This window comes from Pleurodeles waltl, chromosome 11, assembly GCF_031143425.1.
Source record: "Pleurodeles waltl isolate 20211129_DDA chromosome 11, aPleWal1.hap1.20221129, whole genome shotgun sequence".
NCBI classification, from domain to species: domain Eukaryota; kingdom Metazoa; phylum Chordata; class Amphibia; order Caudata; family Salamandridae; genus Pleurodeles; species Pleurodeles waltl.
This window is the reverse complement of record NC_090450.1, coordinates 755643785-755655827: the sequence shown is the minus strand read 5'-3', so window position 1 is coordinate 755655827 and position 12043 is coordinate 755643785.

Sequence of the window (12043 nt, the reverse complement as noted above, 5' to 3'; positions counted from 1 at the left end):
TAATTATAGATACATTCCAACCCTTCTGCATGTTTCTACACATTCTGAGCTACTGAACCTTTTCTTAAGAAATAGCTTGTATTAGTTTACAGGTTTTTTTGTTGTGTTCAGTTCTGCACTAGAGATTCTATTTCTATTCTTCTTATGGGCAAACATGCTCTCTCTTTCATATGAAAGGCCTATGCACCAAGAATTTTAGTTGTTTGTAGAAAGGTGATGGTGTGATCATGTAGTACAAGGAATAAGATACACCCTGCTATACATGAGAAGGAAAGTATAGGTCACATCTGAGTTCCATCACCTTATATGGTGATGGGACTCCTTGGTGACTTGCAATATCTTTATAATGTACAAAGGGGGCACTTTATCCCACATACATGAATAAGAGAATTCATGCTGGGAACAGCTTACTATACAACTTTCATAGAAAAAGAAATGATAGAGCCATAGTGGCCTTCTAAATAAAGAATATAACTTTACAAGAAGTCACTTAATTCAGCAGAAAGCATCGATCCGACCCGCACACAAGTGCGACCGGTGTTGCCACTGCCTGGGAGGACCCGGAAGTGACCCCAAGGTCAACCCTTCCTATTGGTTCTGAACTATATCCGCGGGACCCTGGGGACTTAAAAGGCGAGGTCCCGGAGTTCGAAGGAGGCGCGGATGGTCGGAGAGGAAGCTTCCAGGAGGCGTCTGAGGATCCAAACCAAAGGCTCGTGAGGACCCAAGTGAAGAGAAGACCCCTAGGATCGTCGGGAATCCCCGAGGACGGAGCCCGACCGGAACGAAGAACCATCGCGGTCCCAACCTGGGACGAAGACCGCCGGCCCCGGGAAGCAAACCCTTAGGGCCCGCCACGCTTCAGGAGAAGCGTGGCCAAGCCAGGTACGGGGCTGGGGCTGGGGACGGGTAGGGTTAGGGAGGACGGGAGGGTGGATGTACACAAAGAGAGAGCACGGGTACTGGGCGGGAGGTACATTGAAAGAGGTGGGAGGGCCAGAACGGGGAGCACTGTGTGAAGAAAAAAAACAAGCGACTATTAGAAAGGAAACAGGATTCAGATACAGGCAGAAAGACGAAGGGAGGAAAAACCAAATTGTACAGAAGACGACTCCAGAGTCTAAAGAAAAGAGAAAGAGAAAAGAGTATAATACAGAGAGGAAAAACGGCCAGAAACAAGCTTAAACAGACAGGTCTGAGTAAAGACAGATGAAAGGAAGAAAGGAAAGAGCAGAACCCCAGGGATAAGGAGAGAGAGAGAAAGAGCGAGTAAGAAAAGAGAAGAAGAGCGCAGAAGACAGGAAAAGGAAAAGAAAGAGCAGAAATAAGGGACTAAGAAAGAGAGAGAAGAAAGGAAAAGAGAGCGATTTACTTAAACACTTACCGTGCCTATTCTTCTTCTGTCCCCACATGCTTCCTGAGAGGCCTATGGAGAACACAGAAAGAAGAAGACGAGATTAGTCCTCCAAGACGGGAAGAGACATCTACCACGGACTTATTCACCATAGACTGCTCTGTAAACAAAAATAAATCCTACTTACCTATAGACTCAATCGGTCTTGTGTGCTTGATATCGGCCAGCCTACGACAATGAGATTACAGAAGAATTACACAGAATTATGCAAGAAGCTCATTTAGCTGTACTTTCTTAGTGCAAAATGCAACCTCGTGTTCAAAATGAACCAAAGGATGCATTTGGTGGTGAGAACATAGCACTTAATATAACAGAACAGAAACAACAGCAGCCACTCACATTCTGTTTCTGTGTTCTTGGGTAGACATTTTCCCTAAATTACTTCAAATTAAACAAACAGCTGAAAGCATGTAATTTCCAGTAATTGCATGTAATTTGGTGCCACAACAGTAACGTACAATAACCAAAATGACTTTGATTATTTTGGTGTAGTTAATATTTCACCAAGGTATGAACAAATTGTGCACTTGTTTAATTCTGCTCAGGTTAGCTATATGTAAAAAGCTGTCTCTGAGAACTCTGTCAGGTTCACTCCTCCAGACCATTAGAGTACTAACAGCATCCTTTTGAGTTCAATTGTAATTCAAATTCAAATAATTACTATGAGATAGTATCAATGAAACATAGATTAATTTAAGAAATCAAACTTTTTTTAACATGTAAAACGTTTTGAAATTCTGAAACTGCTCTTGATTATTAATGTTGCTTTGAGAACCAGAATCAAATATATATAAACACCATTAACTGGCAAAAAATAATTATTATTTCTCTTCTGTTTAAAATTTATTTAATGTAATTTTGTGTTTCCTTTTACAAACAAATGTGGTTCTCTTTATCCATTCACTAGCCCTTTTACTTTATCAGCACGCAGTTTTCATCTCTTTTGCACCAAGCACAATAATACACAGATGTCAGGGGAACATTAAACCTTTTCAAAGCAATATGAAGTAGATGAATCCTAGTTCCAATCGCACAGTTTCAAAAATGTATATCTGAGCTCACCCCTGGAACCTACAGCCCAGAGCAGACAGGATTAACTTAGGAAAATGTGCAAAGTATTAAGCAATACCAAAACAAACAAAAACAATCAAAACACAATATAAGCAAAACCTTACAACCAATTTCTAAACATTAAATAAAATGTAAAGGAGAATGGCACCAAAATGACTAAAACCAATAAGGGGGATCAGCAATTTTAATTTTTAAGTTTAAAGGCAATAAGCATCAAGAAAAGGGACAGACCTACCAGAAATCACTGTTCAAGGTAGACCTGGACCTAGGTATAATTTTGGGCCTCGGGAGAGAAGGTCGAATACATCAAATGGGTCTTCCAGGTCAACAATTTTATATTTTAAGAGCCTGACTTAGATCTTGGCCGAATCAATACCACCATGGATGTTCTGTTGGATTACCACCTGCTGCCTTGGCAGTCAGTCCGCTCTATTTAGATGTTGGCAGCTCCATAGATGAAAGTCCATTGAAAAACTACAGTCACTGCAAAGATTGTACAAACTCATCAATGGCACCATTGGCAAAAGCAGCTGGTGGCAGAACTCGAGCCACTTTTACCACCAGCCCAATCACGATGTGCCTTCCTGCTGACATAACTGCAGTGGCTAAATCTCCACATCTGAGTTGGCGGATTGGGAGGTATATAAGCACAAAACGTACCTTTTTCCTTTTTTTTCCTTTTTGCATTTCCTGCTGCCATGAACCCAATCGTACAAGCTCTACCTTTACTGCTACTAATGGACTACAATGAAATAAATCCCTTTCAGCACTAGAACCAGAGGTAAGTGACTGTTTTAACTGTTACCATCGAAATTGTCTGTGTACATTAGCTCTGGACTCATGCATGTTTAATATAAACTTGCAAGCAATAATATAATGATATGCAATGCATATGTGTGTAATGTGGTAGTTTGAAAAACCTGAAGAAACACACTTCTATATATCAATAACACTCACCAATCTGGTACTAACTGCCTTCATGCCAATAGGCACCTAAAAAAAAAAGATACACCAATCCTTAATTCATAATGTGTCCATACAGGTGTGTATAATACTTTTCTCTAAACTACCATATCATTAGCACAAACAATACACATCTTTGTAACTACATAAATCCAGTATAATGTAGCATTTACACTACAAAATGCAACAAGTGGTTTTACACAAAATGTATAACCCATGTCACCTCTAAACCTCAAACACTTCATTGATGTATTAAGGTTACATGTCCCCTTGTTGTGCGCTATTTATGTTAAACATTACATTTCACTTATCTCACAAGTGTTATTTTCCCTGTGTAATGCAGATGTGTACACCATTAACACATCATCTGAAAATAAAAACACCTGCATTCTCAATTTACAAACATATACATATGTATAAATTTGATTTAAGTGCCCAGTATCATGATGAATACTTGCACCAAAATTAAGATGTGCATCACAAATATCTAACACTAATGTATGCACTATATAAACATTTCAAAAATAAAACCTGCGCTTGTTACTGTCAGAAATGAAAATAAGTGTGTCCCTCTCATTTGCATTAATAACATTATCATCAATCAATTACTAATAATCAAAAATAATGCCAGGACAAAGGTATTGAAAATCAATGAAAATGTAGGTAAAAAATAAGATACATCTCTCATGCTGAATGTGAAAATAAATTAATCAATAATTTCCAACTAGTTCAGCCCAGACCTTGCCTCCTAATTACACTGCCAAGTACAACCTCCTCAGTAAGGGGGATCCAGTGGGCAGAGCAGGCACCTCAGTGATGTTTTTGTGAGGGGTGTGTTTGGGTTTAAAAACAGTCAGGGAAAGGGCAAGAGTGAAAGCATCTGGAGGAGAAGGGATGGGTGAGGATGTGGTCTGGGAGGTAGAGTGAGCTGGAATGGGTGTTGTGTGTGTGTGTCTGTTGCGCAGGTGCATGTGTGTCTAGTGTATGATGTGCATGTTTGAGTGTGTCTTGGAATGTGCTCGGTGTTCGGATGAGTATGTGTGTTTGTGTGTGGTGGGTGTTGCGCTGTGTGTGCTGGGTGTTGCGGCGTGTGTGCCTTTCTGTGTGTCTGTATGTTTGGATGTGTGTGGATTTGTAAGCATACTGTGTTCAGGTGATTGTGAGCATCTGTATTACATAGGTGTTGTTTTGTGTGTAGGTTTGTGTGTGTGACTGTGTATGTTTAGATGAGTGTGATGTTGATGTTGAGGTGCTTGTGGGGGTATTTGTGATTGTGTGTGTGCTGGTGGATGGTTTGAAGTGGTGGGGTGAATTTGTGGTGGTAGGTGTTGTGGGTATGCTGGTTGTGTCTGATGGGGGTATTGTGGGTGTGGTGGTTGTGTCTCTGATGGTGAGTGCAGTAGTTGTGTCTGTGATGGTGAGTATGGTGGATGTGGTGTTTGTGTCTGTGGTGGTGGGTGTTATGATTGTGGTAGGTGTGGTGGTGGAGTTGTGGTGCTTGTAGGTGGAGTGTCAGTAGTGTATGTCTCTTGGATGTGTGTATGCTTGTGTTTGGTGTTTTTGTGTTTATGTGTGTATGTGAAGCTTTTGGCTTTTGTAGTAGGTGCATGGAAGGGAGTGAGTGTGCTTGTGATTGGGGTGGGAGGTGAGATTTGGGATGATGAAGGGACATGAGTAGGGGTAGAAGATAGGGTAGGTTGGGGGGCTGTGGTCAGTGCAGAGGCTATCTTTGCAAGTGATCTCTACATGCATGGAACTATGAATGGCATCTAGGAATGCAACAATCTGCTGCATTTTGGAACTAAGCCCCTGGATGCCATTCACAATCACTGTTTGGTTTACAAAGATTCTGTGTAAGAGGCCAACTGGGGGGGACAGGGGCCATAGAGGTGTCTGCGGCAAAGGAGATGCCACCCTTTTTAGTGTGGCAGGTTTGGCCAACTCAGGGGAAGCAAGAGGGTGGGTAGAGATGGTAATCGGCGTGGTGGACGCAGTTTCAGATGGGACAGTTCCTGTTGGGCCTGCCACTACTAGGGAGTGGTCTTCTGTGGAGACCTCCGAAGATGATGTTGAACTTCTGGACTTGGTGCCATTTCCCTCACCCTCCATGCCACAGGCTCAATCGATGTTGGATATCTCTGCACAGAACGCACAGTGGCCAGCTGCTATCCTGCATTCATGGCCAATGTCTCCTTTGCCTGCTGCTGCGGATGCTGAAATGGCACATAGAGCATTTTTAACATATCTGTGCAAATTAACACGATCACAAGATTATCTATCCTAACATTTCCTTATTTTATTTTGTTTCCTGCTCAAAGGCTAGAAAAATTAGGTATACTTTTCCATTACCCCATGCATGTAGGGGACAGATTATGGACCCATTTGCTTCCAGTTTAGGAAATTACCATCATTAGCACCATTTCCTTTGAGATCATTTCACATAAATAATTCAAATTCCTCAGGGAACAGTGTAACACCTCTGAATGCTACAGGTTGGTAGTTTTGAATACTGAACTCCTGTCACAACAATTAATATCTAGCCAAAAAAATTGGTAACTGTCAACACCAGAGCAGTACGCGCTCTATTGGCGCCAAAAATGCAAAAACCCAGCACTCTCAATTACGCGGGATGCTTTTTTTGCCGAATTTGATTTTGTAGTAACCTTCCAGCCTGGTAAAGATAATCGCAAGGCTGACGCCTTGTCCCATCAAGAGTCTACCACGTTGCCTGCATTTCAAGCCTCCAGAGATATCATTGCTCCTGACAAGGTTCTATGTATCATAAAAACTGAAGATTTCTTTGAAGAAATTCGCAACTCTTTCACTGTTGAAAAATGGCAAACATGGGCCCAAGCAGATCCCAAAAGGTCAATCAAGCAAGGTTTACCCTTTCATGACGCTCGTTTGTTCGTACCCACTACCAAACTTCGCAAGATAGTGTTTCATTGGTTGCATGTTATACCTACGGCAGGTCACCCAGGTACTCCTAAAACTCTTGAAATGATCCAACGCTATTTGTGGTGGCCTACCCTAACAAAAGATGTAAAAGCAATGGTAAACAACTGAAGTTTGTGCTCGCATTAAAACAAGTCATTCAAAACCAAAAGGGTTGTTACATCCACTTCCAACCCCAAGTCGTCCATGGGAGCACATTTCTTTAGACTTTATTACCGGTCTGCCAGTGGTTCAACAGCATTCAGTAATTCTGGTGGTAGTAGATAGTCTCACGAAATATGGACATTTCATCGCCTGTAAAAAATTGCCCACTTCTAGTGAATTGGCAACTATTTTACTGAACAGAGTGGTTCGTTATCATGGACTGCCAAAGGTTATCCTCTCCGAACGGGGGGACACAATTTTCCTCCAATTTCTGGAAGACATGGTGTAAAACATTCCAAGTGACATCTACGCTATCTACTAGTCACCATCCTCAAACAGATGGTCAAACGGAGAGACTAAATCAGACTTTGAAACAATACCTACGTGCCTACGCTGAAAAGGTACTTCATTCTTGGGCATCTATGCTCTGGTTAGCTGAGTTAGCTTACAATAACTCATTCCACACTTCTATTGGCGTTACACCCTTTTTTGGTTTATTTGGCTATCATCCTGACACCTTGCCCATCACAATTCCTCAAGAAAGTTCTCTTACTCCAGCTGTGTCAGAAACCATTCAGCATTTACATCAAACCCAGAAACTGATTCAACAGCATTTAGAAAAAGCCAAACAAAAATATAAAAGGCATTATGACATGAAACACTGTGAGGGACCGCAATATCAACCAGGTGACAAAGTGTGGCTTTCCACAAAACATATAGGCTTCAAGAAGAAGCACATGTTTAACACCAAATTCATAGGTCCTTGTACTGTCCTTCAGCAAATCAATCCAGTGACCTATAAACTACAATTGCCCAGATCCTTATGGATACATCCAGTGTTCCACACTTCCCTCTTGAAAAAGGCAGTCCAAAAGGTCCACCCTCATCCAGCTCCTGTTCTAGTACAAGGGGAAGAAGAATACGAAGTCAAGAAAGTGTTGGATTCTAAACTGAGAGGGCATAATCTATGGTACTTAATCTCATGGAAAGGTTATGGTCCTGAAAGTAACTCATGGGTTTACGCATCCGATGTTCATGCTCCAGTACTTGTGAGATGCTTTCATCGTCTTAATCCAAGCAAACCGGGCCCTAGAGCGCGTCTGGGAGAGGGGAGTACTGTCAACACCAGAGCAGTACACGCTCTATTGGCGACAAAAATGCAAAACCCCAGCACTCTCAAAACAACGTAATTTATGCATTGTGCTGATATTTTGTAGTTGAACCTTTTGCATTGCAGAGTTCAATCCTGAAAACTTATTTTTAATATGCTTACAAATACTGTTCCTTTGCAATGTATTGGTGCAGGTTTTCAGAGTGTGTTAGGGTGTGGTCCCTTTCCAGGGCCTTCCAGAGACTTTCCCTGCAACATGCCTGGGCGTGGTTCTGGGCTGGGCCAAGACTCTATAAAAGAGAGCCAGCCCACCTCCCAGTGCTCACTATTCAGAGGTCCCGGTGCAGAGCAGCAGCTTCTTCCTGCGCTCCTGTCCCGGCGGCCTATTTGGATCTTCCAGTCTTCTGCCCTTCATCCTTCATTGGTGATCATTGTTCCAGGCGGTAAGACGGTGGTTGGACTATCCCAACACCGTTATTGAGAATTTTCATATTCTTGGTTTAATTCTTAAATGAGTAACAGATTACTTGCGCGCTACCATTTCTTGACATTTATATGATAGTTTACAAATAGGCAAGACGCGCGATTTGTTTCATAAAGGTTTGACTCTGTTATGCATTGCGTGCTACCATTTCTTGACATTGGCATGGTGGCTTAAGAATCGGCAAGACGCGCGATTCGTTTTATGGTGTTTAAACATTGTTGTCCATTGCGCACTATTATTTCTTGACATTTACATGATGTTTTACAAATTGGCAAGACTCGCAACTCGTTTCATGAGGATTTAACTTTGTTGTTTATTGCGCACTATAATTTCTTGACATTTACATGGTGGCTTAAGAATCGGCAAAAGAATCGCGATTCGTTTCATTGTACTTTGATCTTGTTATTTATTGTGAGCGGTTATTTCTTGACATTTACATCATGTTTTACGAATCGGCAAGATGCGCGATTCGATTAATGATGATTTGACTTTGATATTCATTGCGTGCTACCATTTATTGGTATTTTACATGGTGACACTCGAATCGGCAAGACGCACGATTCTCTCCTCAAGTTTTTTTCATGTTGTTTATTGTATGCCACTATTCTAAGATATTTATTATGGAATATTCAAGTTGACAAGTTATGTGATTTGTTTCCTGAATCCATATTGTGTTATTCATGGTGCACAATCCTTTTATGGTGTTTACTATATATATATGTATATATATATCTGCAATATGCGCAATTTGTGTTGAAACATTTTAAGAGTACACAGAAGGCCAGAGTTTCTAGATGCAATATTGTATGGTCCTAGTATACATTCTCAAAACAGGATTTATATGTCTGGTTTAAAATTTAGTCAGAATGTTTTTCCGATTCTCATGTAAAGGAAAGTACTTGAATAAGAAAGTTTTCATTTAATTCATCTTGATTCCCCTACAGCTATACGGCCATCTTGAAACGTAGTCATTTTAAACTTAACTCTTAGATTGTTCATGTTTTCAGAGTGACTAGCCTTAGAATCATAGTCTAGTATTGATTTCAGGAGATATAATTTTCTTATTGTGTGTTCTAACCTTTTTCTTACTACAGGTCTCCTTCCCAGCTGTTCCCTTCCTAATCCCCTCTTCCCCTCTTGAACTCTCTCAGTCTCTGTGATTTATCTATCAGAGTCTTGGAGCTGTTCAGTGTTGGACGTGTTGGGAACGTGCACAGACCCTGAGGATCTGGTGACTCTGACAGTAACATGTACATTGTCCATCTGCATAAAGACTGTATCAGTACCTCCAGTGTTCCAATATTGACTCATCATCTGAACATAACAAAGAACACAAAAATATTGTTTGGGGTACGTGTAACTCTGTCAACAATATGTAAACATTTCTGTCTGTTTCTATTAATAAATATTGCCTACTAATATCATTTTTTTTTAAACAGACGGACTTACATGTACATTTTTTTCATGTGAAATTGCTACTTTCAACATGAACTGACTTGAATCTTGTAGTGAAAAAATGATTATCAAATTTTGTTGCCATGAAATGTTGCCTTCGTACTCATGTTCCTAGTCATGTGTGCATGTACCTCGTCAATTTGGACCAGATGCTCAATATAGTTTGGTCATAATGACAACTTACCAATGTGAATTCGGAGACATCTACTGTACTGTATCATTAGTGCACTGTATGTCATTTCACCTGTATGGGTCAACATTAGATCCTTACATTTGTGACAGAGCATCATACCTCACAGAAGCCACAATTGTGGCCTGTGTGGTACAACTGTCCCTCAAAACAGAGAAAAAATCCAGGTACCTCTTTTTTCTCAAGCAGGCATGTTCTTGTTCAAAATAGTCCTTGGGTTGAGATAATTAATTTAGTGGCAACCTTTAACACAAATCATTACACAAAACACAGCATCATACACCTTTTGCAAAACGTACACCTTCCAGAAATTCTCTTGTGCATTGGATGTGTGCCAACCGTTATTTTGATGACATAAATCATTGCTGTAATAAAAAATAGTTAACTAACAATAAGAAATTTTAGATGCACTTTTCTCCTTGATGCTGCTGTTGGGCTCACAACTGCCCATAAAGGTCCAGATAGGCCACCGTATGTATGCGGGCGATGAGGGAGTTAAGGTGTGGTGCACATGCTACCTATGTTGGGAGGACTGGCCGAGATGAACTTCGGATGACTTTCTAGCTAGTGTCATAGGTCCTTCCACCACTTACGGCAATAGATGCTATGCTGCTTACAGACCAGGGTCCACAACTTCTTGGTAATGGCCTGCCATATTGCCTTCTTCTGATGGGCCCTGACCTGTATGAATAAGAGAAAAGAAAGAAAACAAGTTTTGTGAGGTTTTGTTTGTCTGTATTGCTGTGACACAATTTTTTTACAACTATCACAAGCAATTCTGAAAAATCAGTATTGATTATTTACCAACACTTCTCCTAGGAAATACTAATGTGTAGTGACCTATTGAGTAACCTCACCATTTTCAATTTCCTCATGTGACTAATCCAGGCTACAAACATAATCTAGGCCAGGGATCTGTTACCTTTCCTGTAGTGAGAGCCACTCCTGAGCAATATAAATAATTGTGAGCTACTAAAGGCTAAACAACTTGTACAATATTAGCACACACACCCACGCACAGATACACTGGCTTAATGCCAAATGTTTATAGAGTCTGGGATTATGACTTGAAACATATACCATGACTAATGGCAGTATGAAAGGGCTGCCATGTGGGTCAGTGAAAGCATGGTTTCTGGTAATGTATGAAATAAGTTTAGTAATGTGGCATACTTTTATAGGTGATTGAGAGCCTGTGTCGTTTATACTTGATTAACCGGAATTACTTTTCCCCATATGTGGCGCTATTACATGGGCAAAGCATACAAATTCTCATCTCAGAAAATTTGATGTAATTTAAATTGAAACAAAATCAGACAACTCCATAACGTGAAAGTTTCGTCTTGGACTTTACATTTCTTTTATTTTAACAAATGGCTGTAGGTTTTCACCTATACTCCTGGTACAGTGTCTACTTTCCACTGAAAGTAAGGGGCATGCAGTTTGTCAACTGAAATCTGGATTTGTGAGGAAAATGAACTGAAAAGTCAGCTTATTCATTCATATAACCTTTCATTTCATTTACACACATTTCAAACATTATCAAACATCATTATGTCACTTGCTAAATTATTCAGTTCACAACACCCCAATTACAACACTTCACTCAGAAACAAAAAGGGACACATTAGCCTATGTATGAAGAATAAACAAGTTACTTAGCAAAACATTTCCCATTCAAACATGTACCTGTTACCCTGGGTTCCCATACGGCTGGCTGTAGAGGGACAGGACCTTTGTGGTGAGGCACTCCCACTCCTCAGGGGAGAAGTTAGGGGACCTGTCACCTGCTTTGTCTGGCATCCTGGCTCCCAGAGGGCAGTAACAGCAGCAAAAATGGAGGAGGTGTTGTTGAGTGCAGTGTTAGGACAACAAGTGAGCTTTTTCATAATGCAATGTACGTTTACACAGCATATGCAATCTGTGATGAAGACGGACACAGCCATTAGTTTTCATGCCTAGCGGTCACACACATTAGCCTATGGAGTGTTACAACTACTACGTGGAAAACCTCTGCAGATGGCCGTTGAATAGCCAGTCTCCTGATGTCAAGGTCAGGCACCTGTGAAGCAGTTTATTTTTAAATTAAATGTTCATTACACCACTCAAAATGGTGGCTAGTCTGTTTACCAATGTAAAAATTGTACAACACTCATTTTTCAATTTTGGCACATTAAAATGTAAACCATTACTGTATTTAACATTAAGAGTGATGCGGTGTATTTAATAGTTCTATTGATAGATTTTTTTTTTAAA